We start from the raw sequence: 27,950 nt of genomic DNA on the forward strand, positions 1-27,950 counted from the left end.
CTCAATACCTGTTACACAGCTGAGAAACCTGCCTTAATGCTGCTAACTGCTACTCAGCTTGTCTATGCCAAAACAGTGAATAAAAAAAAATATTTGGTGCTTGTGCACAGGAGTGTAACATCAAGGATTTCAGTAGGGATGCTAAATAAAAAAGTTCATTACAAACATAACCAGTTATGAGCTATCTAAGGATATTTCACTCCCATGCATGAGTCAAGTTAGCCTGTAGTAATTTATCAAAGCTCAGGTGTGTAGGACTCTATAAGCCTGGTTTAGTTTCTCTAATGAAGAGTCCACATCACAAAGTCAAATTGAAGAAAGTGGTTTTGGGGGCAAACACGAGGATATAGATCAGAGCAAGGCAGTGCAGAGAGACCTCCAGCTCTGTTTTCTGAGAGGTGTTTGTGTGTGATGTCAATGGGTGTACGTGTGCTTCAGAGGCAGGCTTGGCTAAATGGGAATGGCCAAGAGCAGGGGCAGGGACAGTATGAGACTGCTGAGGAGCAAACATGGAAGGCAACACAGGATGTAACAGAAGCAAAAAGATTGTGAGCTGGATATGGACCAGCCTTCTTTTCTAGTTTGCTGGGGGGAATTAATTCTGTCCAGCACATTTCATTTTATATTATGTCTGTCTTATTTTTTGGTAGTCTGCTTCTGCCATTTGCTTAGATATTGAAATGACCTTTCTTACTTGTTCATCTTGGCAGTTTTCAGTCGGACTGCCAAGAAAACTAAAACTCTCTTCCTTATTCCTCGAAAGCATAATCAGGGAGTTAAGAAGCCAAGATTAGTCTTGCTAATAAATGTGTACAAGAGGACTCCTTTGGGGATTTCTGTTTTTCTAAGTATTTGCTCTAAAGGATTATGAGTTTCTACCCCTCTTGGGAGATATTTGGGGTTTGTCTCATCCTTCTTTGTATTGTGGAAGGGAAAATACCCAGTAGGTCTGATCACTGATTTTCTAAAATACCCTTTTTTCACTATTTTTGTGGTGGCAATGTTTTGCTTTCCAAGGACACTATGAGACACAGCCCATCCCCTGAGGAGCTCTGGTCATACTATCTGTTTCCTCCAGGGAATAACAGCAGGCATGGGAGCTTTGTCTAATTAATGTGTGTCAAGGTCACCAATCCTTGCAGGGGCTGGCTGCCTTGCCTTGCAGAAAGGGACAAGGGTAAACAGGTAAATAGAAATCGCTGTGTGATAATGAGTGTACATCCACAGATATCCAGAATTCTTATTTCAGGTTGCTTTAGGCTGTGTGAGAACACATCTCAGCACATCTTTGTCTGATGTCAGCTGGAGCACTGGAAAAGGAGCAGACGTGAGCAGGTGGAATTCCCACCTGGGAGCAGAGAACCTGCACAGGAGCCCATCACATCACAGAGCTTGTTAGCCTCTGTCCAAAAGGGGTGAATGGATCCAGCCTGATCAATGACTTTGTGCTGGCTGCAGCCACAGATTACTCTGAGACCATTCATAAATTATGGTTTAAACAGTAACATTTTTCAAGGGCTTGAAACAATTAGGTGCATAGATTGAGATAATGCAGTGTCATGGCAGTTTTGCGTTGCGTGTCTGCAGTATGTGGTATTCAGCCTTTGCTGTTGGAAGCTGCCATCTGTGCAAACATTTTAACTGATCCCATTCTGAAAGAAATTTGATGAGTGGCAGAAGAAAAATAAGTTAATTAATGGTTTGGTTGTGCATATGGACATGTAATCCCTGGCCAGATGCAATCAGACATTTTGGGTCATATAAGCAGCATGGTTGGCCTTTAGATAGCCAGTGACAGGCACCCACAATAAAGTTAATACTGCCAGAACCCCCTGTATTTCTGGGAGGCTTAGGGTGCTCTGTGGTGTGTGTGTGTGTGTACTTCATCCCCCGCCTCCTCTTGTGTTTCTGTTTTTGCCTTTTCAGTGCAGCAACAACCCCTTCAGCTGAGGCCCTTTGGATTGCTTTGATATAACATTCAAAAAGATCAAAGGGAAAGCAAATCTCAGCTGGTGGCCTTTCCCTTTAAAGCAGTGACTTTTAGGCCATGTCTCTGCTACAGATGTTTGCTGGCAGGACTGTGTCAAGCCAGGTTTGATGGGGAGTTTGATCCCTGTCAGGCAGATTTGTGTGAGCAGATGATTTTTTCCTGGTTGTGCTGCATGTGTTTGCTTGGCAGGAGTGAACAGTGAGTGGGCCTGACTGTGCTCATGGTGCAAGGGCACTTTTGTCAGTTCAAAAGCAATTTGCACATGGGGCACCCTGTCCCTGCTCATGCAGTAGTGCCCAGGCTGAACAGTGCTCATGGATGTAGCTGTGATGCCCAGGAAGCAAAGCAGCTGAGCCTTTAAATTGATACTGCTCTGTTGGCAAAGTCTCTGAAAGAAATGTAAAACAACTCTCTGGTGTTGAACTGTGTTCTGTTTTAGGAACTGGTTTAGCCTGTGCTGGCACAGAAACTCTCTCTGAGGCAGGCTTTTTTTCAGCTGCAATGGGTTTATCCTCTCTAGTTTAATTCTATCTCATTTGTTGGAAAACCTTTCTATAAAAGCAAGACATCAGTTTCTCCCTCATAGTTGGGTTTTTAGTAGAAATCCTGCTGTGAAGATCAAGAGAGAGAAGATGGACCTCTAAAATGTGACTGGCCTCAGAAGCCTTCCCATTTTGGGTGGAAATGCAGTGCTACAGTGTTTGCCAGAATGCACCATAATTCCAGTGTTCCAGGAGACGTTTCCTCTTGGTAATGACTTGAACATGTCAGTAATTTAGGTACTTAAGAATCCCTTTCATTTTCAGGATGTTGAGTTTGTAGTGCCAGGAAGATGCTTTTTGGGGAAAGCAGCTTATTTCTAAATGACTAAAATGGAATTATGGGCTGCTGAGAGTGAGCCTGACAGAGGTGCTGCTCAGGACACACATCTGTGCCCACAACCAACATTCAGAACTGCAACTCCTGGAACAGAAAAGAAATGGCTCTACTTTTTGCAATGAGAGCTGCTCTTGGCTTGCTCCTTAAATAAAATTTAGGGTGCGATAGTATTCTCTCCTGCCACAATCTAGACATAATCTAGATTAAATTACTTTTCTTTTTATTTATTTTCTTACTGGTTTTGTTTTTTTGGTTTGGTTTCTCTTTTGTATAGGCACTAAAGATGGCCCAGGTCGTGGATTACATGAGAACTCCAATGCATATTACTGAACTCCACTACTGTGAATTCAGGTAAGTGCTATTTAAGCACAAGTCTTGTTTGGTTGGTTTTTTAATTAAGGGAAATTGCCTTTACTGAAAAACAAGCTTATATGAAGCCTACATCTTCTTGAACACAATTGGAATTTACCCCTTTCCTAGATATTTTGCTTTTATTTTATTGAAGGTTTTAATTTTTATACTGTTGCTAGGTTTATTGAACTTCCAGTAAAGGATTTTTTTTAAATAATGATTTGAAGGTGTGGGACTTTTTTTTAAGTATGGTCTTCAAGCCTACTTTTAGAACAACCTACTCAGTTGGGTTTGAATCAGCCTGATTCAAAGCTGTCTGAAATCATTGGAAAACCTCCAGAAGGTTTCACGAGCTTTGGCTGAGGCCTTTTTTGAGAGCATGAGAATGAAGGCATTTCTGGTTTTCACTGTTGCATTCTTAAATCTGAATAAGCAGAAAATTGGATTTATTGCTAATAGAAGCAGATCTACAAAAAACAAAGGACCTGTAGTTCTCTACTGTGAGGGATATGGTTTGGCAAGATGTAGAGCAGGTAACTCTTACGACGTGAAAAATGTAGACAATCGGAATTAACTGCAACCAAATGTACCCTGGAAGCACAGCTGTAATTTATAATGCAGTCAGGAATGCACTGCAGGCTCCTCAATCGATAAGCTAATGGGAAAAAAGCCTGCAATTAATTACAAATCAACTGGGTCAATATCCTTTAAATGAAAGATATGAAATTGCTAACATTTGGATGGAACTTCTTTGCCAAGTATATTTATAAACCTCATATAAAATATGATATTTATGAAAAGAATAAAAGCTCCTTTCACTGTTTAAAGGCAGGACTCTGAATGCCTGATTTCCTTTTGCTCTAAAAATTCAACTGAACTGACTTTATTTCAACAAGTTTTCTACTGTGTATAAAAGAAGTGAAGTAATCTTTTACCTTTAATTCAAGACCTTACAGAGAAGCACAAGAGCTATAAATAGGACTCCCAGGGTGATGCTGCCCATGACTTCATGGTCAAAACATTTAAATGATGAAAGTTTGTGCCCAAATGGTTCTCTTAGTAGATGTCAGGACCTGGCAATCTAATATCTTGTTATATTTACAGAAATAGCCCCAGAAAGGGCAGCCAAGGCAGGAGGAGATGGGCTAATGCTGGCACTTGAAGGCTGCTTGTTGTCTGTGAGGTCCCAGCTTCAAACAACTCTGGGCTTTACAATTTGCTAAATTGGGAGTGCTACTTACCTGGAACCCTTTTCATTTGGCACTGATGATGTTTTCCATACATATTCTATAACACTTCTGCTTTTTATGAAAAAAGTGGAGGAGAGTCATGGCCAAGGAGGAAATAATATTATTAAACTTGTGACTCTCTACTTTTTTTTTCTTTTTTTTAAGATAATTTTGTTCATTACCTTGCTACATGCTTTTTATTGTCCTTTTTTGGGAACAGTGGAAATCAAAGGATTGCATTGTAATTATATAACACAAAAATTAAAATATAGGGATGCAGTATTGTGTGATTTCAGAGAGGAATGTTTGACAGCTTCCATCCAATGCAATGATGGTATTTGACCACTGTCTTTGCACCTTCAATTGTAGCTCTGTCTTGCTGCTTTTACTGATTGCAATGCAACTATCCTGCAATGCCTGGCGCCAGGAAATCTGTGCTGATGTTTGAGCAGTATTGAGTTGTTGCTTTTCCACCTCATGAATCTTTCTGTTGTCTCCTCCCTCCCAGATTGTAATGGCTCAGACACAGTGTCTTCATCCACCCAAGTGTTAGTCCCAAACGACTTGGTCTTGGCTGCTGGGTGGGTTTCATGAAGCTTCCATGAAACATCTTCAATCTGGGCAGTGGATTTCTGCTCAGGTAGCACATTGCTGAGCCAGGCTGTCTCTAGAAGCACTAATCATCCACAAAATCACCACCAACTCTGCAATATTTTAGGTAAGCATGGTCTGTCTCAATGTGAATGGCATCCTTGCCTCACAAAACACTTCTGCTACTTGGAACAAGAACTTGATCTCTTTCCAGTCCTCTCCACTCTTTCTTGCAACATGATTTTTCTCAACCTCTTCCAACAAAATCTCAGGAGTTCATAATATATAATAAAACATAGATATGTTGGTATATTGTAATATGTTCATTAGTATAAAGGTAGGAAGTAAGAAAACCATGACAACTGCTGGTGATTCCATCAAAGAAGTCCATTTCTGGGTGAAAATTATATCATGATGGTTGTTTGTTATCACAGCAACTGGAAACTGCTATGCTACTTGACCCTTTCAATATATTTTATATACATCCCAGAAGTTGTTGTGCCAATTACTTTTCACCTCCAGGCTTCCAGTACTCGGTCATTTCATCTTTCATCTTTCTGGAGAATGAGTTCCGATTTGAGTTCCTATTTCTCATTTGCAGTGACAGGGAAAAATATTGGTCAGCCTCACTTGGAAGTGAAATTCATTATATAAATGTCCAAGCTGTTCCTTTATTATTTAATTTTTATATATTATATAAATGTCCATCGGCTCCTTAAAAAAACCCAACAAAACAGAACATTTGAAAAATTTCCTGAATGGATGAATGGCTGATACTATTTTAATAAAAGATAATATTAACACAACACTGACAAATATTTCATTGGTTTAGTCAAAATATTAGTAGCATCACTGGTGATGATACAGACACATGCAAATTACCAGAGAAAATGTCTGAATTTCACATCTGTAGACATAGCACTGCAAAGCTAATACTGCTCTTATTTCAAACACGTTCCACCTGCTCAGGCAGCTGCAGATAGATCAGAAATGTTGATGAAATCTGTAGAAGAAATTCTGTTACAGTGACATTAGCTGATTTCTCTTCTGCCTGCAGAAGCACAACCATTTTTCTGTCTGCATTTGCATTATATATTCAAAATAAATTAAACACGTGAAACCTGCATTAAGAATGTATTTTTTATTAAGCTACAGAAAATAATTGGCACTGAAATTTCTTTTCACATACCATTCATGAGGTTAAGTCTTTTGAAAACTAAAACACAAAACAAACACAACGAAGAAAAACCCAATCAAAACCTACAACAATTTTACATAGAGATAGCAGCATTTCAACTAAAGCATGCTGCCTCCACAGTTCTATTGTAAGCCATGCTTCATTTCTTTTGACTTTCTCTTCAGTTAATCATTGGGTTTCCTAAATACAAATTCATTATGACAATAATCAGGTTTTAATTTAAATTTAAATGCATTCCTTAGTGCATCCAGTCAAGCTGTCTTCCTTCCTTCCTTCTGATGTGGCTTTTTGGGGGAAAGTGAGTGCAACTTCATAGAATTTTTTTCTGTCTTTGTCATTGTTTAGTCAGTCATTATTTCAGAGACAGACTCTGAACCTTTTACAGTCATTGGCATGGTGAGGCTGTTGTCATTGACTGGTCTCAGAGTGAGAGTGGAAAAGGGTCCTAGAATAATGAATTTGTGATTCTGCACAGAAGGGTTGGGAGAGCTGGGAAGACATCTTGAAAAATACAAAGCCTGAGGTAATTTCTTGTCTTATGCTGTATGTTGCTATTTCAAGAAATAGCAGTGATCAGTTGTTTAAAAGAGTAAGAGGGAAGAAAATATTTATCCCAGTATTGCAGGCTTCTTGTGCTTGTTTATTTTGACGACTACAATTCTGTGACATACTGCAGCACGGCCCTTCAATAGCTGAACAGCTGACAAAATAGAAAACCAGTCAGAGCAGCTTCTTTGGTGGGTTAGTGCTCACCACACAGGCATGTTCTTTCATCTAAATTTCAAAAGTAGTACAACATTTTTCTTTCAAAAGTTTGGATTGGAGCAGGGCTAATCTAGAGTTGGTATGGCCCTTTTTCTGTTGTGTGTTATTTTCAGCAAGGGCAGTGACTTTGCTTAATGTCAGCTGCCAACACAAGAAGTCAGGACAGCAACAAGCCTCTGCCTTTGTCAGAAACATCTGCATGAAGTGGGGAGTGTCACATGTGCTGCTTATATCCAGGGGCCTGAGTTCAAATAAATAATGAAATAGCATTTCTTGCTTTGATTTCCAATTGTGCTTTTACTTCATTCCATCACCTTGCTCAATTCAGTTAAGTTTATCTGTTTGTAAAATATGTTCCATAATACTTGCTTGATTTGCTGTGATTAAATCCTCTGCTATTAGTTTAGGTCCACTTTCTTCTTGTTACTTTATACATCATAAGAAATCAAATTTTCTCCTTTGGAGGAAGTATTACCTTCATACATAATGTAAACAGAGTAGCATAAAATTCTGAGATGAATTAGGGGAAGCTGGGCAGCTGGGAACACAGAAAATAGCATGGACATTCTTTTCAAAGAAAGCTGGAGGTGTTGGGTGTTGAACCAGCACTCGGGAATTCATCAGTCCTGGGTTATCTGCTCTTTTTTCTAATGCGGCTAACCTGATTTTTTAGCAATTTATTAAAGCATTTTAGGAAATCCTTGAAAGTGTCCAAAAATAATGATATAAACCACATCTTTTGTGTGAACTGTGCAAAGTGAGCCATAGAAACCAATATCTGGTAGGACTGAAGTTTCTTGAACATGTATTTTATCAAACTGACAAATGAAAAACTGTGTTTTTAAAATTAAAAGAACAGCCAATTTGTCATGAATTTTAATCTAGACTAACCCTCAGCCTTTCCTTCTTGCATGTCCTCACATAATTTCTGTAATTGGTTTTAGTAGTTATGTACATTTATTTAAATGCTTTATCTGGAATCAAATACTCTTTTTGATTTAGATGTAAATTAAAATTACAGACATTCTTGATGTTAAGTCAGCCTATAACAAAGCTCAGTTGTTTGGCTCTTATGAGACAGAGGTGTAACAGTTCTACACATGGGTTGCTTGAAACCAGCTACTGGAAGGTGTGCTGTACACATTTTCCTGGATTTTTAAAAACTATTTTAGCATCCTGACACAGTGCCTCATTGGTATAAACTGCTGCCAGCAGTAAATACAAATTTAGTGTGTCCCCAGCCTGCTTTGTGAAATTATGGCACCACGTTTTGAAGCTATGCCAGTTTAGGTTACAAGGAAAAGCGCTGCTAGCTCTGGCTTGCTACTGTCAATGTAGAGCCTTAAAATTATGATTAATGGGGAATTGGTGGAATTCAGTCCTGCCCAGGAAGACTTAAGAGGGAAAGGAGAAAGGAATAGGTATCACAGTTCTGGCACTTCATTTGTTTTCTTGGAACCTGATTCTCCTCTGCCTGAAATCTGCTAGAAGTTAGGGAAGATCAGTAGAGTTTGATTATGAGAGCTGGGCAGGAAGGCAGTGCTCTAGGTTGTGTTAACACAGGATAATTTGAATTTGGTGCTGTTTTTCTTCCCCGCTCTTTTCTCCTCTGCCAAATTCACTTTACTTTGGCACTGTTTCGTCTGTGACCTTTACCTCTTAATTGCTTCTGGGTTTTGTTACTTATTTTCCTTCATTATCTTCATCATCTAACCTAAGTGATTGCCACTGCTCACACGTCCTTCTCCAAAGGTAGGAACCAGAATTCAAATCCAGGAGAAAGTGCTTGGATGGCATTAACAGCTGAACCCCAGTCAGTGGGTAAAAGTTAGTGGACTGAAGAGTTGGTCACACTGTTTTCCCAGAGTTTTAGCATAGACAAGTGGCAGCTTGGAGACTCCCCTTGTCACCGGGAGACAGGAGAGAGAAGAAGGAAAAGAAGCCTCCTGAGAGCTTCATTTTCGTGTCTGAAAAGCTGTGCTTACTCTTATTTTATCCCTGTAACTATTTCATCCTCCTTCCAAATGCCTCTGTTGCTGCTACTTGCCTTCCTCAGCTGTAAAACAGCAACAGCACCTGATCTGCCACCTGATGCTGGGGTGATTCTTGGTTTGAAATTCCTCTGAACACACAAAGTGTGAGCATTGCTTATCTGCTCTTGCTTATCTATTATTATCCTATAAATATTTCACCATGGGCATTCATTTTAATTGCTCCATATATTTATTCATCAGAAATCCTCTCTTCCTTGTAGTTTGGAAATATATCTGAATGGCATACAAGCAAAATCTGACTAGGGAAATGCTGGTATGGACTGCAGGTATATTGATTTGTCCCTTTAGTGCAATGTTTGTGACAGGTGATGTCCAGGGAAGAGAACAGCTATGTCACTTGTGCAGAAGAGCCTTCAAAAGAAAAAAAAAATCTTCACTAAAACTGCCAGAAATACCCACAATTTCATTCTGATGCCGTTGAGGTAACTTAATCCTTCTGTATCTGGTACTTTTTGTTTTGTGGTTGTGTTATAGCTGTGCAACAAAATTGAAAAGAAATAAGTAGCGTGCTTGGGGTGAATTTCACATCATTAAATTGAAGCATATCATTTCCTTAAAAAAGTTAACATGGCAAGAGATTTAAAATGTGGGTTAATTTTAATAGATACAAATTACTGTAATCACATCAGGAGATAAATTACTGTAATCATGTCCCCTTAAATCTTTCAGTGATTATAATGCCCTTGTATCAGTGTCATGTTTCTAACAAGATATTAATTTCTTGTCATGCGTGGTCTTTAATGGGTATAACTCTGTATGTTGGAGCCCATTGCTCTTGGGGGACAGTTACCACTTTCAGTGGCAAAAAACAAGATGGGCAAAGGCAAGAGAAGTTAGAGGAAGTGGATAACTCTGAGTCCATCCTGTCCTCTCTGCTGGAGGTCCAGGTCATCCCTCCTCCTGTTTTGGAAACAGCTGTAGTGATTGCACAGGCATACTGGAATCCAAGGAGACACCCAACGCCAACATTGACTTCTCCCAATTTAATGAAAAAGCTGTGGGGAAAGGAAAATCTCTCAGGGGCCCTGAGGTCTGTGTGATTACAAGGAGTTTTTTTTCCTCCACTGCTGTGGAAGCACCCTGGAATTCACCTAGAATTCGCACACTACCCAGAGATCCTCTGTAGAGAAACCTATGGATATTTACAATGACAAAAGAAAATAGCTATGACAGTGGAAAGCACTTTTTTTTTTTTTTTTTTTTTGTACAAATGTAAGAGTAAAATGCTATACTATTTAGCTCCTGTTTTCATCAAAGTCCATGTGGAATTCTGTGAGTCAAAACAAGGGAAAGGAATCTGTTTTGTAACATTTTTGGTATGGGAAAGGGAAAAGGAATTGTTCTGCACTTGAAGCTTCTGCAGCATAATCAGAGGGGTGTTCAGAATTTATAGATGTTTCCTGTGTCAGGGACTTTTTCCCCTCCTTTTGGGTCAATTTTCAGGGGAAAAAAAAAGAATGAAAACAAAAGGAAGTGACTTTCATACTTCTGATTTGCTTTTCACCAACTCCTTGCTTGATAGCAGCTTTGACAACCTACAGTTTAAATAACTGTACTTTTGAGAAATATATTGTCCAGTGAAATATTTTCCTTACTTCATCTTAATGACTGGGACTGTTCATTGAGAATAAACATGTAAATAATGTTATTACCATGGAGCAGAGTTAATAGCCTCTAATGGCCTAGGACCTGTGAACAATCATGCCCATGAGGAACTCCTTACACAAATGGTCCTGGTAAACTCAACAGGAGTCTTCATGTGGTAAAATTACTCATACAAGTGAGTGTTTGAGAGGAAAATGTCATTGTTCCTCTCCCACATTCCTCCTGTTTCTCCGTGAAAGAAAGCCAGCACACGAACATCAGAAGGCATTTTTGGTCTAATATGTCCCAAATAAGGATTTAATCTAGACTAAACAACTGTTTTGAGTATTTGCTGTAACTGTTATTGAAAATGTTTTGAATTTTTCTATTCACTTTCTAGCTTTTGGTTCTTGATTTAAATCATCTGTAGTGTTCCTACTTAGTGTGTTCACTTGGTATTTAATGTTTAGAATGTCTGTTTAGTACACTTTAATAACCTCTACAGTTCAGCTGCATTTTACTTAAAAAGCATTCATTACTAAAAAGGTTTTGGAATGAGTGATTCATCAAAGAAGCTAAAATAGCTCAATCTTGTGTCCTGCTAACAAGACACAAGATATTTGTTTAATTGTAAGTGCATATTCAAAGCATTTACAATTAGCTGTAGCATAGTTGTGAAAGAAATACTGTCTAGAAGGAGCTGTCATTTTTGTCTGACATGAGGTTACTTCAAAAGGCACAATTCCCCTGCAGGTACTGAAGTTATCCAATTACACTTCTTGTTTGTTTATTATAATTAGTGTGTTTTGGTAGAGCTTTTCATGGAGAAATTAAAACTAGCTGATAAAACAGCTACTCTCCTGAACCAGGTAATAAAACTGACCAAAATAGACCTGTGAGTTCTAGGAGCAGGTGTGCAAAATTTCCAGTGGTGATTTTAGTGGGCTTTGTTTGGTTTGGTTTTGGTTGGTTTTATTTTTCTACCGTATAATCCTTGATCCTAAAGGTAATATAATAACTATCTGCTTTTCATTTAGGCTGATTGTGAGTCAAATCTGTATCTGCTGAGAAGTTAACTGATGCACCCTCTAATTAAGTCTCTGCAGCACCTTCCTCCTACATAAATGGGCTGGTGAATTCCTGCTTGTTCCTGTGGCCACCCGTGCAACGGAGGGACCCATCTGAGTGACAGGTACTTGCATCCATCTGGAATTTTTAATCACAGCTTAACACTTGTCAGCTTCAAAGTATACACTGTGGGGAAATTAGTGTCACATCATGTGATGCAGTAGTTGCAGGGCTGCAAAGAAAACAGATTGTTTGATTATTTTTTTGCTTCCATGGCTAAGGTTAACTGTCCGGACAGCTGCGAGTGCAGCCTGCAAGGCGTGCTGCTTTATCTGATTGGTCTCAGTCTTGATCTGGCACATGAAAGGAAATGTGAGGAAGTTTCCAGCAGAGATCATTTTGCAAGTCCAAAGATAAGGGCAAGGTCAAGTTCACTCGTGTTTCCACAGTATCTGGTTACAAACACCAACCCAAGTGCCACGCAGATAATTCCAGTTTAGTCTGGCAGTGGTTTGCACCTTCAGCAGATTTGCCTCGCTGGAGTATTTTTCATGTTCTGTTCACCAGCATCAAAAAGACCCACCACAGTAAATCAAAATTGCCTTTCTCAAAAGGTGACTTTTCCTTCTAGGGAGCAAACACATGGTGATTTTATCCAAGTTCTGATGGGTAACTTGCACTGGTGCTGCCAGCCTCCCATGGGGCTGCAGGGAAATGTTAATGCTTAGTTAAGAGTAAGTTGTTATTATCTGTGTTACATTATTTTAGCACATAAGGTTTCTCCTGTAGGAAACTACCATTTCTTCCATGCCTTCAGAACTGGGGAGTTACTGCAGGAATATATGAGGTGGGAAAATAGAGCTGCTTTTTAAAATTATTTTAGTTTATTTTTTAAACAGTGTCCTTTATGGTTACAGTGACTAGAGTGTGAAACTTGAGAGCTGTGGCCTGAGGGTGGAAGGAGCTGTCTCTGCCCCATGAGGCTCACCAAAAACATTTCCTGAGTTATGGATGAGCATTGCCTTACAAAACCCAGCCCTACACACTGAAAACTGTTCCAGTCTCAGCGCTGGCTCCTCAGTTTGTAAAGGTTTATCTTAATTCCACCAAGGTCTTGGTGAGATTTCCTAATTGCTTTTTAATTTCTTAATTATGTACATTGTTATGCTGCAATGCTTTATGGCTTTATGTAATCAGTTTTTGTTATGGCAGAGTTGCTGGTTAGTGGTGCATTTCAGTAAAAACCACAATTTAAATTTTTCTCTTAGCTGCTGCTACAAGCAGTAAATTCTGTGGTTGAAGGAAGGAGCATATTGAGTGAGCCTGTGCACTCTTCCATTCAATCACCTCAAATGCTGTTTTGTGTATGCTGTGCCTGAGGAACCGGTCTGCACACTTGTGACTGCAGTGTAATGTATAGTTCTCAATATCTTCCGCAGAGAAGCAGAAGCTGTAAGGGTTTTTCTGGTTTTTTGTGGGGTTGTTTTTTTTTTTTTTTTTTTTTTGTTTTTGAGGTCTGCATTTTTCTTCAATTCAAAAAGGAAAGTTGTCATCCCCCAAGTTAAAAATCCATACAGTCAAATAAGCTGGCCTTCTTTCATGAAAATGTTTGCTATCTCTACCATGAAAACAGAAGATTACAAATTGGCTGTAGAATATCTTGATAGCTCTCATGTAAATTATTCTACCACTCACATCAGTAAGCACAGTACACTGGGTAGAGAGATGCTTTTCTGAATCTTTTTGGGATCTGTTTTCAGAGAGACAATTACAGTGGTGCAAACTATAATATAATAGTGAAATTAAGGTGAAGTGAATGATGTGCTGCTACACAAAGCTTGAAAAGACAGAGTACTGATCTGTTAAACATGAGTTACAGTTTTATTTTGTTGTAAATTCTCCAAGATTCTAGTCTGTTTTGGATTTTGGAATGGGTGGGTGGTGGTACCTCTTTTGTCTTTAGAAAAGCATCTTTTATAATTAAAGAGGCACCGTCCTGGGACGCTCTGGTCACTTGGATGGTTATTAGGGAGAGCTGTGTGCAAGCTGGCTAAATTAAACCCTCAGTCCACTGTGCTCTGAGAGGAGACTCATACCCAAAGGAGCATGTCCTGCCCTCATGTCTCCTTTGCTGACATTATTAAGGGCTGGGATGATTTCCTGGGCAATAATGATGGGTCCACGTCCAGCAATCAATCCAGACATGGGAGCAGTGTGCCCAAAACGTTCAGTGCTAGGTGTTAGGGCAATTCCTGCACCATTTCTATCACTTCCTTCATTTACAAGTTCTGACTGTCTCAAGGCATTTCTCTGCTTTTCTGTTCTGCTTTCATAATTTTTTCCCAATACCATGAAACCATGTTTAACTTCATGTAGTGCTTTCTTCCAGGGAGAGCTGAACTCCATACAAATTTATCCTGATCAGTCTGTGTCCAATCTGTTACTGGCTTGATCAGATAGAAATGGATGATATCAGTGAAGCTGGCACATTGCTTCTAACCTTTCCTGATGGTATATTCAATACTTGAAAATACCAAAGATCTAAATTTAAAGGAAGATCTATAAAATCACTGTCCCTTTTCCAAGAGATATATAATATGTATCTCATGTCTCTAAAAGTCCTAATTTGAAAGCATGTGGTCTTTATTCGTATTTAATGTCTAGGGTAAGACATATTCCCCCAAAATACACCCCTAGCTTTCAACTTTTCCTCATTATTTTTAATGCTTTTTAAAATAAAAGTAATGAGCATTTGCGTTTCAGTGAACATTTGCCTTTCAGTGAATCTGTCCTTCCTTTTCAAAGCAGTGATTTTTTATTATTGACTTTCAAAGAGCAAATCAATCCCACTAAACTGCCGCACTTTTAATCCTAATTATTTTTTTCAATTGCTGTGTTTCTTATTCTACATCTGCATTAGTATGACTTTGTTTTTTTCCCTTTTAAACATAACATTAATACTCATTTATGTCTTTTTACTTTCCAGCTTTATGAAGGCACTGTTGACTCTCACCTTTGTAAATGTCTGCCCCCGAAGTTTTAAATGTTTGCAATAAACACACAATTTTGCTGCCATCATTAGCAGCCATTAGCCATAGATTAGCTGCTTCATTTCAAGTTCAACTTCCATTTCTCCTTAAGTGCCATCAAGAATCCTTCTCTCCTGGCCAGCCTTACAATGGTGGAGTAGGGAGACCAATTTCAAAATTTTAAGAATTGCACAAGTGTAATTTTGACTGCAGTCAGGAATATATCCTCCTTAAGTATTTTCTTCCTTTTTCTTAGCTAGTGGAAATCCTTTGGATATTTCTGACAGTGTATGCCCCCTGGAATGTCTCTGCTAAAATATCCAGACATTCCAAGACGTTGGTGGCAAGATCCTGAATCATAACTGTAGTAAATTTCTGGTGGGTGTTGCTGCCTTTTTAGATCTCTGTGGGAGATCAAACCTTTAATCCATGCAATCAGACTCTGCTGTCATGACTGTGACTCTGCATGTGAAGAAGCAATTCTCCAGTAAGACAATTTATTTCATTGATGTGTTCATGTGACCTAACTAATTCTGAGGTGAGAGCACTGACATCAAGGACAATCTGGCTAGATATGGGCTCTAATTTTGGTCCTCAGATAAATATGGCAAGTGTGCTGTAAGCATGGCATGCACTAGATGAAAGGCAACACTGTTTGTGTTTCTCTGATAATTCTCTGAATTTTTCATTTCTTCTCTCTGTTTGAGTTTGAGTTTGAAAAGCAAAAACAGCCAAAAGGAGATTGTTTTGGAGAGAAGTGATGGCCAACTTTGGATAGCAGTCAAGGAAACCTCAGTGGGGTCATGATTCAATTACAAGGAGGTAAGAAAAGTTCTAACAAGGACTTCCACGTGAACCAAATTTATATTTTAGAAATTCCACATGTTCTGTTGTTGATTGTAATTAATATTCAGCATCCATACACGTTTACACCAGGTGAAGAGCAGAGGCTGCCTAGGTCTCCTGGGAAAGCCCCTTGCACAGCATGTACAGCAGCTTTTCCTCCCTGTAACTCAGACTTTCCATCCCTTTCCCCTCAGGTCCGTGTGGATTCCTCACCTGCTGATATTTGTGCTACAGCCGTGTATCTTTTCCTAAGGTTTGGGAAGAGAAGCCTTAGCACCTCCTCACTGGAACAGGAGAGACACTTGTCTGAGTTGGCAAGGTGATCTCAAAGCTGCAGAATAAGATTTAAAAGTCTTGGTCAAAGGGAGAGGCCAGAGCAATATCAAGTCATCTTAGAAATTTTGACTTTAGTTACAGAGACCTGCTACCCTCAAACACATTGGGAAACCACACTGATGAGCTTTGCCAGGGTCAGGCTGTGGGGAGGTGCTGTAACACGGGCTGCTTCAGAAATACAAATGTTTTCTTCTCTGATTTTTAATTTTTTTTCTGCATTCTACCCAAATTAATAATTTCTTTGATAAAGTTGCTCCTGATTTACACACAAACACGCCAGTCCCCTTCTGTTCCTGTCTATCTTAGAAGAAGCATGAGGAGTTCAGCTTTTCCTCACTCAATTTTTAGTAAAACACAATAATTATTTTTTAAATAGAAAACAGACTTAGGCTAGGGATCTTGCATTTTGAAAGGCACCATTTAAAAAACCAAAGACAGATGGTCTCTTGTACCCATAATTTCTTCTTATAAAATGCAATTTGAATTATTCTCAGTGGATTCAGAATATCTTTTTTTTCTATGCATAAGCCAATTTTTTTCCCTCCAGCCTACAGAAGAATATACTAGATAATAAATACTTGATGCATAATTTGTTGCTCACTGTGAGATGCCTCTTAAATATTTTGTTTACATTGTTTACATGTACATATATTGCAACCTAACAATAATACAAGCTGTATTGAAAACTCATGTACATTATTCAGGTACTTTAGTGCATAGAATCCAATAATTCTTTTACAGAATTGACAGAAAAAGTTTTAAGGATGCAAATTTCCTGGTAAATGAATCCTTCAATATTTCAATTTATGTTACAGTTAAGGCCAGTAGGAAGGATAAAATGCAGTGGTCCTGCACTGGTTTTAGGGCAGCTGTCTGTGCTCTGAAGGCTGCTACACATCCATCTCTGTCCTCTTGCTTTTGCAAATTCTATAATCCCAATCTGGATGCTGTACTTGACTTTTCCCTTTTAATAAGAGGTTAAATGTATTTTTAAACAGTGATTGTGTTAAAGGTTTTTCCTCTTCTCTGAAAGGGCTTTGTGGCCTCTGATTTTTCCAAGTCCTGGAAGCTTAAAGCCAAATGTTCCCATTAGGGTGGTTTAGGTGGATATGGACTTTCAGGAGGGATGTTCAGATGTGTTTTATGTTCAGCACTAAGGAAGGGACACAAATCTCATGTCTCCAAGCCAACAGGCTGTCCCCTCAGCAGCCTTGCATGGGATGACTTCTGTGTGGGGTAAGGATGAATCCTGTGGCTGCTCTTCTTGGTGACAGCAGAAACCAATGTCAGGAAAATTAATTCACTGTATTTCCTCCTGGGTCTTTCTTACATCTCTAAAGAGGAAATCCATGCATGAAAAATCTAAATATCTAAATATCAAGTGATATTTAAAAAAGACAACATCTGAATTGAAGTCCCTGAGCCAGAAATTACTGGGGCTTGGGAGAGGACACCAGGGGAAGTGTTGATTACTCTCCTGTTACAGTCTTGGGTTCTCTTTGTCCAGGTAATCCTCCCTGCAATGGCAGCAGAGGGAGACAAAACAGCTGAGCTGGCTGATCTAAACTGCATGTGTTGTGTGTTTCCCACAGCACCCTGACTGCACCCCTGAGCACAGGACATGCACAGTCTGGGGCAAGGTCCTGTGTGATGAAAATTCATCTTGTGCTGCTTCAAAACACCACATCATCTTTAACAGCTAGTAACAATCATAATGCAATTATTTTATTTCATGGCTCTGGGGAGAACAAGACACAAAGGGTTTTGTTTGTTTGTTTTTTTTTTTTTTGTTTTTTTTTTTTTTTTTTGTTTTGTTTTTTTTTGTTGGGGCATGTGTGGCTTTTTTATCACTGTTAAGCTGCAGTGTAAAATCTGCTGTGTGAGGGGCATCTCCTGACCCTCCCTGGTGCTCTGCAGGGTGGATGTGCAGCTCTCTGTCCCTGTGAGCAGCTGCCACCCTGGTGGCTTTGCCTCTGCTGCCTGCACAGAGCCCGTGAGGAACAACAGGCAAAGACTGACCCGAGCAGGGTGGGGTGGGGCAGTGAGGTCCCACAGTCTGGCAGCTCTGCTGTAAATGTTTGAGACAGAAATTGCCCCTTGAGCTGTGCTGGAGCTGCCACAGATCCTGGTCCCATGGGCCTCCAGCCCCGCCCGTTTTCTCACTTTATGAGACAGAAGCAGTAGAATAACAAAAGATGTTCTGACACTTTTCACTGGCTTTTCCCCCCCTCTCTTTGTCTGGGATTATGCTGAATATAACTTAAGCCCTAGTGCCCTCTTCTGATCTTGAATTAGGTGTCAGCTCCCAGCACACCTGTCCCTGCAGCTCCTGCTCAGCAGCCAATTGTTTGAAGTTAGGCAAGCATTTGGGGACACAGATATTTTAATTTGTAATCAGCTTTAAAGCTTTCAACGTTTACTCTGATCAGAAACAGCAGCTTAGTCATAAATTAGCCTTTTCTATTTAAAAAAACATTTTTTGTCTCCCAGCAGGGGCAGTAGGCTTGATGTGAAGTCCACAGAAGTGAAGGGATAAACCCTTATCAGCTCTGGCCCAGCCCCTCACACAGCACACAGAGTCACTTAGGCTGAAAGAGGTAAACTGTTACAAGATCTTCAAGGAACAAAGACTGATTAAGGATAATCTTGTAGAAAATGTTACATTTTTTGGATGTATTTAACATGGGAAATGTTGGTAAGTGATAATTGTACAATTCCTTGGCTTTTCAGTGCTAGTAACCCAAATTTAGTTTGTGTCCTTATGTGCAGACATGTGTAATGTGTATTAGGTATATCTCTGACACTCAGCTGCAGACTGTATGAATTAGTTCATTCATCATTTCCAGGCTGCCACCTCTGGGATGGAAGGCAGCAGCTGGCAGGGAGCACAGAGCAGCTCTGCACAGCATTCTCAAGGCCAAGCCAGAAACCCTGCATCCAGGTTGTACTGTAGGGAGGTTCCACACACAGGGAGCTAGAAACCTCTTCTCTGCAAAAACACACACTTGCTTTCTAAAACCATACGTTTTACTGATAGCCATTGAAAAAAAAATTACTATATTTGCCCATAAGGCATATGATATATCTGAAGTATGCTAAATGTTGCTAAATCTTCTAACACTAAATTTACTGCAAAATAAGGTTATGAATTAATTTTCACAGTCCTGGCTTTCCTAGACTGTGGCTGTTTGCTTATGTTTTAAGCAGATAATATTCTGCAAACTGAGAGTTGTGCAACTGCAAATAAACATTCTCTACTGACCAAACTACTTGTTGATAATTTTAGATGGGAATTTTTGAGAGACTGATGGGCAGATTAACACTAAAGGCCTCTCTAGCAAGTGGTATAACAACATATTAAGCAACAAAAGGGATATTTATAGCTCTTTGCTGGAATATGAGTTTTCCAGCTCTCTATTGCCATCTTGAGTCCCTGACTGCCTCACACAGAAAAAACAAATTGGGGCGTAACACCGACAGAGACAAAAGGAAAATACATTTCCACTCCTGATGGCCAGAGCCCTCTCCAGTTACCAGGCAAAAGCCACCAGGTATCAGAGAAACAGCATTATTTCCTTTATTTGAGGTGATACACACTGTGGCACGCTGCAGGGAGAGCTGAAGGGAAATGCCAGGGCAGTGGGATGTCGCTGCACATTTGTTTTGAGGGCTTGCAGAACGAGCTCCTTGGAAAGCAGCTGAGCTTGGGGCCCGTGGGGAATTCTTGGACATGTGCACCCTGCAGACATCTCTGGCTGTCAGAGGAGCCAGGCAGAGTTTAGAGTATATTTGCAGGTGGATTGTAAAACGCTGAAAGGACTATTCTTCCTCCTGTGCAGAGGTTTTGATACCATTCTCTTTGTCCTATAATTGCCCTTCACAAATTTCTCACCTTCCTCTGAGAATCACTAAGGTGGGCACTGCAGTACCTGATCCACCCTGTGATATTTTAGTATGTAGTTACTACATACTAAAGAAAACCTATGGATTTCCAAGCTCTTTGGGAGAGGTGCCATGAAAAGAAGCCCGAGGCCTTTCCTATGTGGGCATTTCTCTAACACCTCCTGCTTCCTACCTCATAATGTTCAGACTCCTTTTTATTGCTTTATAACTTTCAGAAGTCCTTCTTTTTATTGTTATTATTCCTATTCTCTCCCACTGCCTTCTTTCACACTTGGTAGCAGTGTTTTCAGCCAGTATTCAGAATATTTTATGAGTAATGAGTGTCCCAGGCAGAAGGAATACATTGTGAGATCATTGTTACTAATTGAATACTTGGTGGGGGATCTCTTCTCCTCCACTGAGTGCTTGACATAGACTGAAAATAAGTTGCTAATACTTGATTCTAATAAATCTACTGCCCATAGCCTGTTTTAGAGTCTTAAGTATATTTGGGCACAATATCAGCAATCTGTACTTTCCTCTTCCAAACGAAGGATACTGTTTGAAGGAGCCATTAAAACTCCTTTTTAATAAATCTCAGAGTAGCAGCTGACACTAACACAGTTTCAGCTGGGCTAGCACAGGGGTAGATTAAACCCTGATGAAAACAGCCTGGATTTTCCACTCTGTTTTCTGCTGCTCTGTACTGCAGCAAATATTGGTCCTCCCTCTTGCTTTGCTGTCCTGGGCATTTCTGCAGTGCCAGGCTGGTACAAAGGGCTCCTACAAAGGCTGGTACAAAAAGCCCCTGCCTGGGACTGGGGTGAGATGCAGGTGCCATTCCTCAATGCCCAAATGCAAGGAAAACTCTGAAGGTGTCAGGGTTCTGGGCTGTTCCTCCGTAGAATAACTGGCACAAAGTAAAACTGAATGTTTGCTGAATATTTTGAGCTGGCTGTATCTGAACAGATGGGGGTCTCCCCAGGCCTCTGGGAACCTCAGGTGGTTTTGTACTCATTTCAGAATTGCTTTACCCTCCTAGGATCTGGGTGGTTCCTCAGGTATTGGTAATGTATCAGACTTAGCATTTCTTCAAAAAAATGGCCTCATTTATTGGATTGTGCCTTCTGCTAAGAGGTACTCTGGCACACCCATCCTTGGCTCCCAGAATTCATGGAGCTGATTATTTTTAATAACATTCTTGGAATAATCTCTGGATGGTGTATATTTGCATTTGTATTGATGTCATCATACTGCTGCAGTTCTGTCTTCAATACTCCTTTTTATATATTTCCTGCAAGTGCCACATTAAATGATCATGGGATTCTTGGAAAAGCAACAGGAAATTATATAATGGTGCCCACAAGTCTGTGTATTGACTTTTCCACAGACTTGCTGGTCCCTGAGCCTAAAAATTGTTGGTAAAACAAAGATATTTGATCTTATTTTCTGTTCTTGATTCTTCTTACTGTCTGAGAAGTCCTGGTCTTTTGCTGTTCTATTATGAAAAACCAAAAAAGATAAAAAGAGCTAATTATAGAAATTATTGTGGGTTTAATTATAAGGATACTTGTTTAATTTAGTTGCTTTGCATTCTTAAGTAACTATCAGCAGGAATTCAGATGGACACACTGTCATTTGCAGTAAGCTACAACTGGCACTTAGATGAGCAGAAATGTCTGTAATGGAATCATAGCCCTGGTATAAAACCTGTAAGACATTGAAAGAAATAATTGCCTTTTAAGTCTACCTCAGAACATTCAGACCTTAAAGCATAAGCTGTAAAAATGGAGGAAAGCTACAGGGAAAACTGTTTGTGGCATTGTTTCTCAGAAACCTTACACAGGTCATAAGCTGTTGAGGACAAGGCAAAGGTTTCTATGGAAAATTGTAGAAAAACAACTGATGCCAATGTCACAGAAACAAGAATATCTCTAAGACCTGGGCTTTTGGCCATGTCTAAGGGGTTTTCAAGGTGCTTTGTGGAATATTTTGAATATTTATAGCTGAGAATTCAAAATCCTTCTCTTTGATGGGCTGAAAATAGTTTTGGTTTTGAAGATACAGTGACTCTTTCTGGTTTGTGGTGGTTTTACCAAATAACTTTCCCCTCTTATGAGTTTAGTTTTTATCTGAGGGATAACACATCCCCTGGATGCTGGAAATAACCAACATATTACACTGCCTAGAGCCTTCCCGTCTCATTTGGACAATCCCTTCAGTAAATTCCCTTCTCACCCAGGGTGATTCCTTGATCAGGCCAAGCTGGGTTTCCAGCACATTCCTTTGGAAGTCTCATCCCTGGGTGAGTCCCCGTGCAAGAGCGGCGCTGTGGGCTGGTGGCACTGCCGCAGGGCTGGCTGTCCCTTGTGCCCTGCTGCTGCCAGCGCTGCCAGGAGCCCTCAGTGCTAGGAATGAGTGATACACGGACAGCCACAAGCCCACAGGAAGGCCAAGAGCAGTCAGCCTGCTCTGAAACCTGCAGCGGAGCCTTTCTCTGTGTTGAAAAAGCTCTGGTACCAGAAACACTCTGATCTTACCAGGGTGAGGTCAAAAAGTGCTGGTTTGCCCTGCGGCAGCGTGCTTGACTCCAGAAGCAGATGAAATTAATCTCTCCTGATCTCTCCACTGGGGCTGCTGGATGGTTTCCAAGGCTGGGGCAGGCCTGTGGAGCATCAGCTCGGGCACTTCAGGGCTCCTGGGGTCTGAAAAAAGACACATCCTATAAATGCTGCTCCAGTTCTCCACTCAGGGCTGGCAGCTCTGCAGAGAGCCGAGCCCAGGATGCAAGGCAGATTTGAGATTTGCTTTACTCCTCACAGGACCCAAACCAAGTGCAGCTGCCCTGGCTGGAGCTCATCAGTCCCACATTTCACCCTCCAGAACAGACACATTGACAGTTGTCCTAAAGCACTAAGCTCTCATGGTAATTTGAACAAACAAAACCCAAAGACGTTTGGGGTGTGACTGCTGAGAGCATTTTAACTCCGCAGGCACGAGATCCTCACACCTACTGTAATTCCTGAGATTCCTACTTCACAGTTAATTGAAACTGGATATTAATGTGTATTTTCTGAATGAGAACAGCCTCTCTGGCATTTATTTTGTTAAGATACACACCTTTTGACACAAACTTGGAATAAAACTGAGAATGGCACAATGTCGTAATATGCTGAACAGAAAGTTTACTGAAATATTGTTAATTTTCTTCCCCTCCAGCACAGAACAACTGTTTTACTGTGCTACACAAGCTATTTGCTTCCTACTGCTTGGGAGTTTAGCCTGTTTGGAGAGACTGCAAAAAGTATTGGAAACCTCTAGTGTATTTCCTGAAAAAGTAATCCTCTTTAGCTGTTTACCTACATCTTTTGCCAAAGCAGATTTTTGTAGCCACGTTATACTACTATCAAAAAGATTTTATTCAGCTGAGGAAGCAAATGAGACAAATATGTTTTGTCATGACTGAGAATGAAGAAAAGTTAAGTTTCTTTCCATTGTAAATATTTACACATTGGGTAGTGTAAAAATTTACTTTGAGGTATTTACAGTGGGAACACTGACTGTTTTTTCAATAGCCATAATGTTCTGAATGTTGTTGCTAAAGCTTAGTGACTCTTTCTTTTGTTTTCTGACAGATTGCATGATGAAATGTCAGGTAATACACTTTCAGAGCACGCACCATCATCCTGTTTTATTGGTTTAATCAGTGTGAAAGGAATGATTTAATTCACTATCCAATTACATTCCTGAGTATGTTCATTTTAATAGGCTCAGTATTTCCCTAATTTATCTGCTAATCATTAGAAATGCATTTGGCCTCAGCTCAGAGACTGCTGTGTCCCGGGGTTCAAGCTGGGATTAGCACAGTTCTAAGAAATCCAGAGCAAGTCTGACTAATGCAATCAGAGTACTTTGCATACACTCAGGTGAGAGCAAGTGGGGCTGGTGGTTTGTGTGCTGGGCTCTGTGTGCCCATCTCCACAGGCACCCACAGAGGTCAGGATTTTCCCTCGCTGATACAACTTCCTTAGCAGGGTTTAATTACCAGGAAAAGTGCACGCAGTGACAGAAAATCAGTTTATCATGTAGTTAAACTGGCCTTGCACTTGGATGCTTTTGAGCTGGGTGAGTACTTTGGTTGTAGTGGCTGTACTTTAAATGGATCTCTGTGTCTTCTCTGGAATAAAATTTTTTTCTGAAAATTTACCACCTGGTAGGAGTCAGGAAAGGCTGAGATTTACTTGCAGCATTATCACAAACTTGTTCAGCACAAATCTGAAAATTGAATTTATAATTCAGGGATTAGTTTTGCTAGGATACTTTCCCCACAGCAAATTAAATGCCTTGAAAACATTGCTCATCCCTCTTAACTGACAGAAAATACTCTTTATTATTTATTTATGGAATTATGAATAGTATTGATTTCTACAGTGTTATCTATATAACTAGATGTTTATTAGAAATAAGCAATGCCCAAGCAGTGAAATTAAAGAGATTTTTTTTAGATGTCTAAAATTTTATCGTGTTGTTATTTGGACCTGCCATAAAAACAGTGCCAAGAAGGTTTCTAATATCTGAGGGCATACTGCTACATAAGAACTTCTCTCAAGAGTAATATTTTTTAATATATGATTAGGTGATTCCATAAATCCTTGAGTCTTTATTTTCCTACAAAATGCAGTGTTTGGATGTGATATAATGTTCTGTTTCCTGTTTCCAGAGCTCTCTGGATTCCCAAAAAAAAAAAACAAAACAAATTGACAACAAGAGTTACTCATGTCCCCAAAAGCAAACTCCTACTCTGCAAGAGAAATAGAAATACTTCAGTCTTCTGCAATAGTGTCAGTAGGGTTAGATAAGTCATATAAGAGTCAGATAAGATTTGGGGTCAAGAAGAAAAGATAAATAACTAAAAGTCACCCTATAGTCAATATAATATTTTGTTACAGCTACAATATTTAGCAGAGTCCATATAGACACAACACAGTTTTGATACTTCTATGGGAGAAATTTTATCATTTTAACAGAGCTCCTTTAAGTGAAATATCTGTTTTGATCCCCTCTTGGGAAAACACATTTTCATGTTCCAGGGTGAAACACTTGTTGCTTTTAGCTTTTTATATTTCTAGTTCTGCAGTGAGAGTTGATTGACAAACAGCAAATGCCATGTGCCTCCTCCTCACCCTGCAGCCAGAAGGTTGGGGTTAAAAGTGAGAGGGAAAAATGGGAAAAGAATAAATGAGAGCACAAGAAATTTGGCAGCATCAGAGATCTGTACATACAATTACTGAATGACACATTGAGGCAAGTCAGCTTAATTATAAATCATATGTGGTAAATTTCAGGATAAAAGCATTTTAGAAACTAAATCCCATATTGGTATGTTGCATTATCCTGAAGTGACCCCGGGCAGCCAAATGTTCTTGCAGTCTGTCCTTGGCTCCTTGTTGCATTATACAGGTTCCTAAGCCAAATTTGCAAAGTTAAACATCTGAGCTGTAAATAAAGATCCCTAAAGCCTACTGTGCTTTCCTTGTTTTAAGAGTCCCTTCACAGTATGGCCTCAATTCAACTAAGTACTTAATATGTACTTAAATCCCACTTAAATCAATGGGATTTAAACATTTGCTTAAATGCTTTGCTAAATCATGGCCTATTAAACTGTCTGTGTTGGAGATCAAACTGTAATTTATATTGCTGTGATTTCTTCTTCTGGTGTTAAACATGAGACCCCAAACTACCTTTCACTGTAGTCTTGCTTGACTGAAGCTGAACTGTTCAATGGGAATGTGTGCAAGACCTGTATTCCTCGTGTGCAAGAAACAGGTTTTATTTATTTTGGTCACCAGCTGTTGTCAACTTATGTTCCTGATAAAGTGAAGTCAAATAAGCTCTGTCAAGAGGCTGAATGTTTCTCACACACCATCATTTTGAAGATGAATAGCACAAAATTTTTCTTTTTCAGTAATGAGTGTAACTCCTGGTTAAACCTGGGAACATACAGTTATTTGTACAGATTGTAGATACATGAAAATATTTGAAGAGGAAGGGGGGAAATTTTTATTCTTTTGCTGATTTGTTGGCAATCTCTTCCTGGTGGTTTCTTTTTTTTTTTTGCAAATGCAACTAGGGTTGACAAGAAAAACAGCCTTTTGTAGCTGAGGAGGCAGCAGGAAAAGGAGTTGCCAAAAGAGCCGTCAAGACTCTCCAAGTAATTTGATGTGTAGAGAAAATATGTCAAGATTATTGCAACTGCATATAGTATAAGTTTTTTAGAAGGAAGTCAGATGCTCCACTACGCCTGGGATGCCCACAGAGATTACTCTGGCCTTATCACTGCTTTTTTGGAAAAGAGTGAAGATGAATGGTGGGAAAGTGAGGACACTTCTTGACTTCTTCTCTTCTCTGCTTGTAGTGGAAATCAGCCAAAAATCCAGCTCATATGCCAAGAAAGCCCAAACGAAGAGATGAGTGGAAAATACCAGATGCTTAAATTTGTCTTGGATTTTCTCAAAACTGCTAAGACTGGTTTTCTCCTTAATTAGCCAAATAAGGCATGGAGTGCATTTCTTTTTCATGTACAGATTTTTCTTGGATCCTGTGGGTTAACCACCTCTAGAGCACTGCTGTCCCTGCCAGAGGAGGAGACAGATGTGGCTTTCTTGGACAACATGAAGAGGAGAGAAGTTTGCAGAGGACATCCCATCCTCCTCACCCTCACCCACTGCTGCCCTGCCAGGATTCCCCCAAGACTGAAATTCCTGAGACTGCTGTTGTCTGGAAGCCAGTTTACATTTCTGTCCCGAGAAGGAATTACTCTCAAGGCATGATTTTTTCCAACTAGACAAGATTTATTTTCAGTCCAAGAGTTGTCTTTTGTTCAGTGCTTAGTTTGTTGTGTCACTTGTAATGACTACAGTAATATCTGGAAAAAGAGATAACTAGAAAAGCTTGCAGCACTTGATTATTCTGCTCAGAATATCTGATACAGCCCTTTCAGACAGCAGATGTAAGTGGTATGAATGCATACAATTTCATAGTAATCTCAATATTCCAGTTATTTCCATAATTTTATACAATATACAGATATATTAATATTAATGTCACACTTAGAAAAATGAAATACATGCAGGATAGTTTATGGTTTAAAACAAATGGGTATAAAGGTAATGTTTATATTCATAATATATTAAAATAATAATTTACTACTAATATTTAAAATCCATGTGTCATAATTTGGAAAAGAAACCCTACTTCAGAATCTAAAATATTCCAAAAATTTTAGGCTTCATCACTGATTTGAAGATGCTTGTTATGTATTTTATATATATATATGCACATATATATACTCCTACACACACAAACATATATGTATGTATACATATATGTGTATGTATGTATATATATATATAAAATATATTTGTTTCTCAGCGGGTTTTTTTAAACTACAGTCAGCCACCACAGAACTTCAGTGAAAGGAAGAAAACAGCCATTTTCTGAGCAGGGGAAGTAAATATTTTCTTATCCTTCATGTGTTGTTACAATATCTTTATATCTGTGTGTTTATTGATAAATCTTTCTTTTGCAGCTTCCTTTGTTCCCAAGCTTGGATAAAAAATTATAACTACTTAAAAAAATCTTAGAATGTTGCAGTGCACTTTGTTTCACCTCAAAGGCTGATTTATGAATTGCACATGAAAGTGTTCCATGTTTTCATGTTAGTTTTTTAAGATTTAAATTTCCACAAATATTTACAACTACCCACTCTTTTCTCACAACTAAGAAGCATAGATATAAAAATCCACCCCCTCTGATTTTCACACTCCTTATCACATATTGAATTAAATTAGAAGGGAAAATGGTAGAGAGATTAAATTGCAATTATATTACTTTCTTCAAATGATCATAATTTGATTTAATATCAAATAAAATATTAATAAAGTGCTAACTTTTCTTGGTGGGAAATGCCATTAATGGAACAGTTTCCCAGGGAAACAGAAGCAAAGTGATTAACTGTCCTTTTTGCTTCAGTAATGAGATCTTTCTAAAATAAACAGTTTTGCCTGGTTTAGCATTTGTCTCATGTATTTATGCCCAGTTTGAGAACCTCAGCCTATACGTGGCATGTTCTGGACCTTGTTTGAGGGT

The 27,950-nt window shown here is 39.4% G+C and overlaps 1 long non-coding RNA gene across 1 annotated transcript; it reads left to right on the forward strand.

Annotated features, from left to right (window-relative positions):
• The first annotated feature begins 2,508 nt into the window (after positions 1–2,508).
• Positions 2,509–27,863, forward strand: LOC121343476. The gene is made up of 8 exons (XR_005953708.1): positions 2,509–2,740; positions 3,144–3,220; positions 4,958–5,167; positions 11,679–11,833; positions 12,627–12,826; positions 15,446–15,560; positions 18,411–18,615; positions 25,933–27,863. It is a non-coding gene; the product is annotated as an uncharacterized LOC121343476 (long non-coding RNA).
• The last annotated feature ends 87 nt before the right edge of the window (positions 27,864–27,950 follow it).

Source organism: Onychostruthus taczanowskii, unplaced genomic scaffold (assembly GCF_017590055.1).
Source record: "Onychostruthus taczanowskii isolate IOZ18803 unplaced genomic scaffold, ASM1759005v1 scaffold6, whole genome shotgun sequence".
Classification (NCBI taxonomy): domain Eukaryota; kingdom Metazoa; phylum Chordata; class Aves; order Passeriformes; family Passeridae; genus Onychostruthus; species Onychostruthus taczanowskii.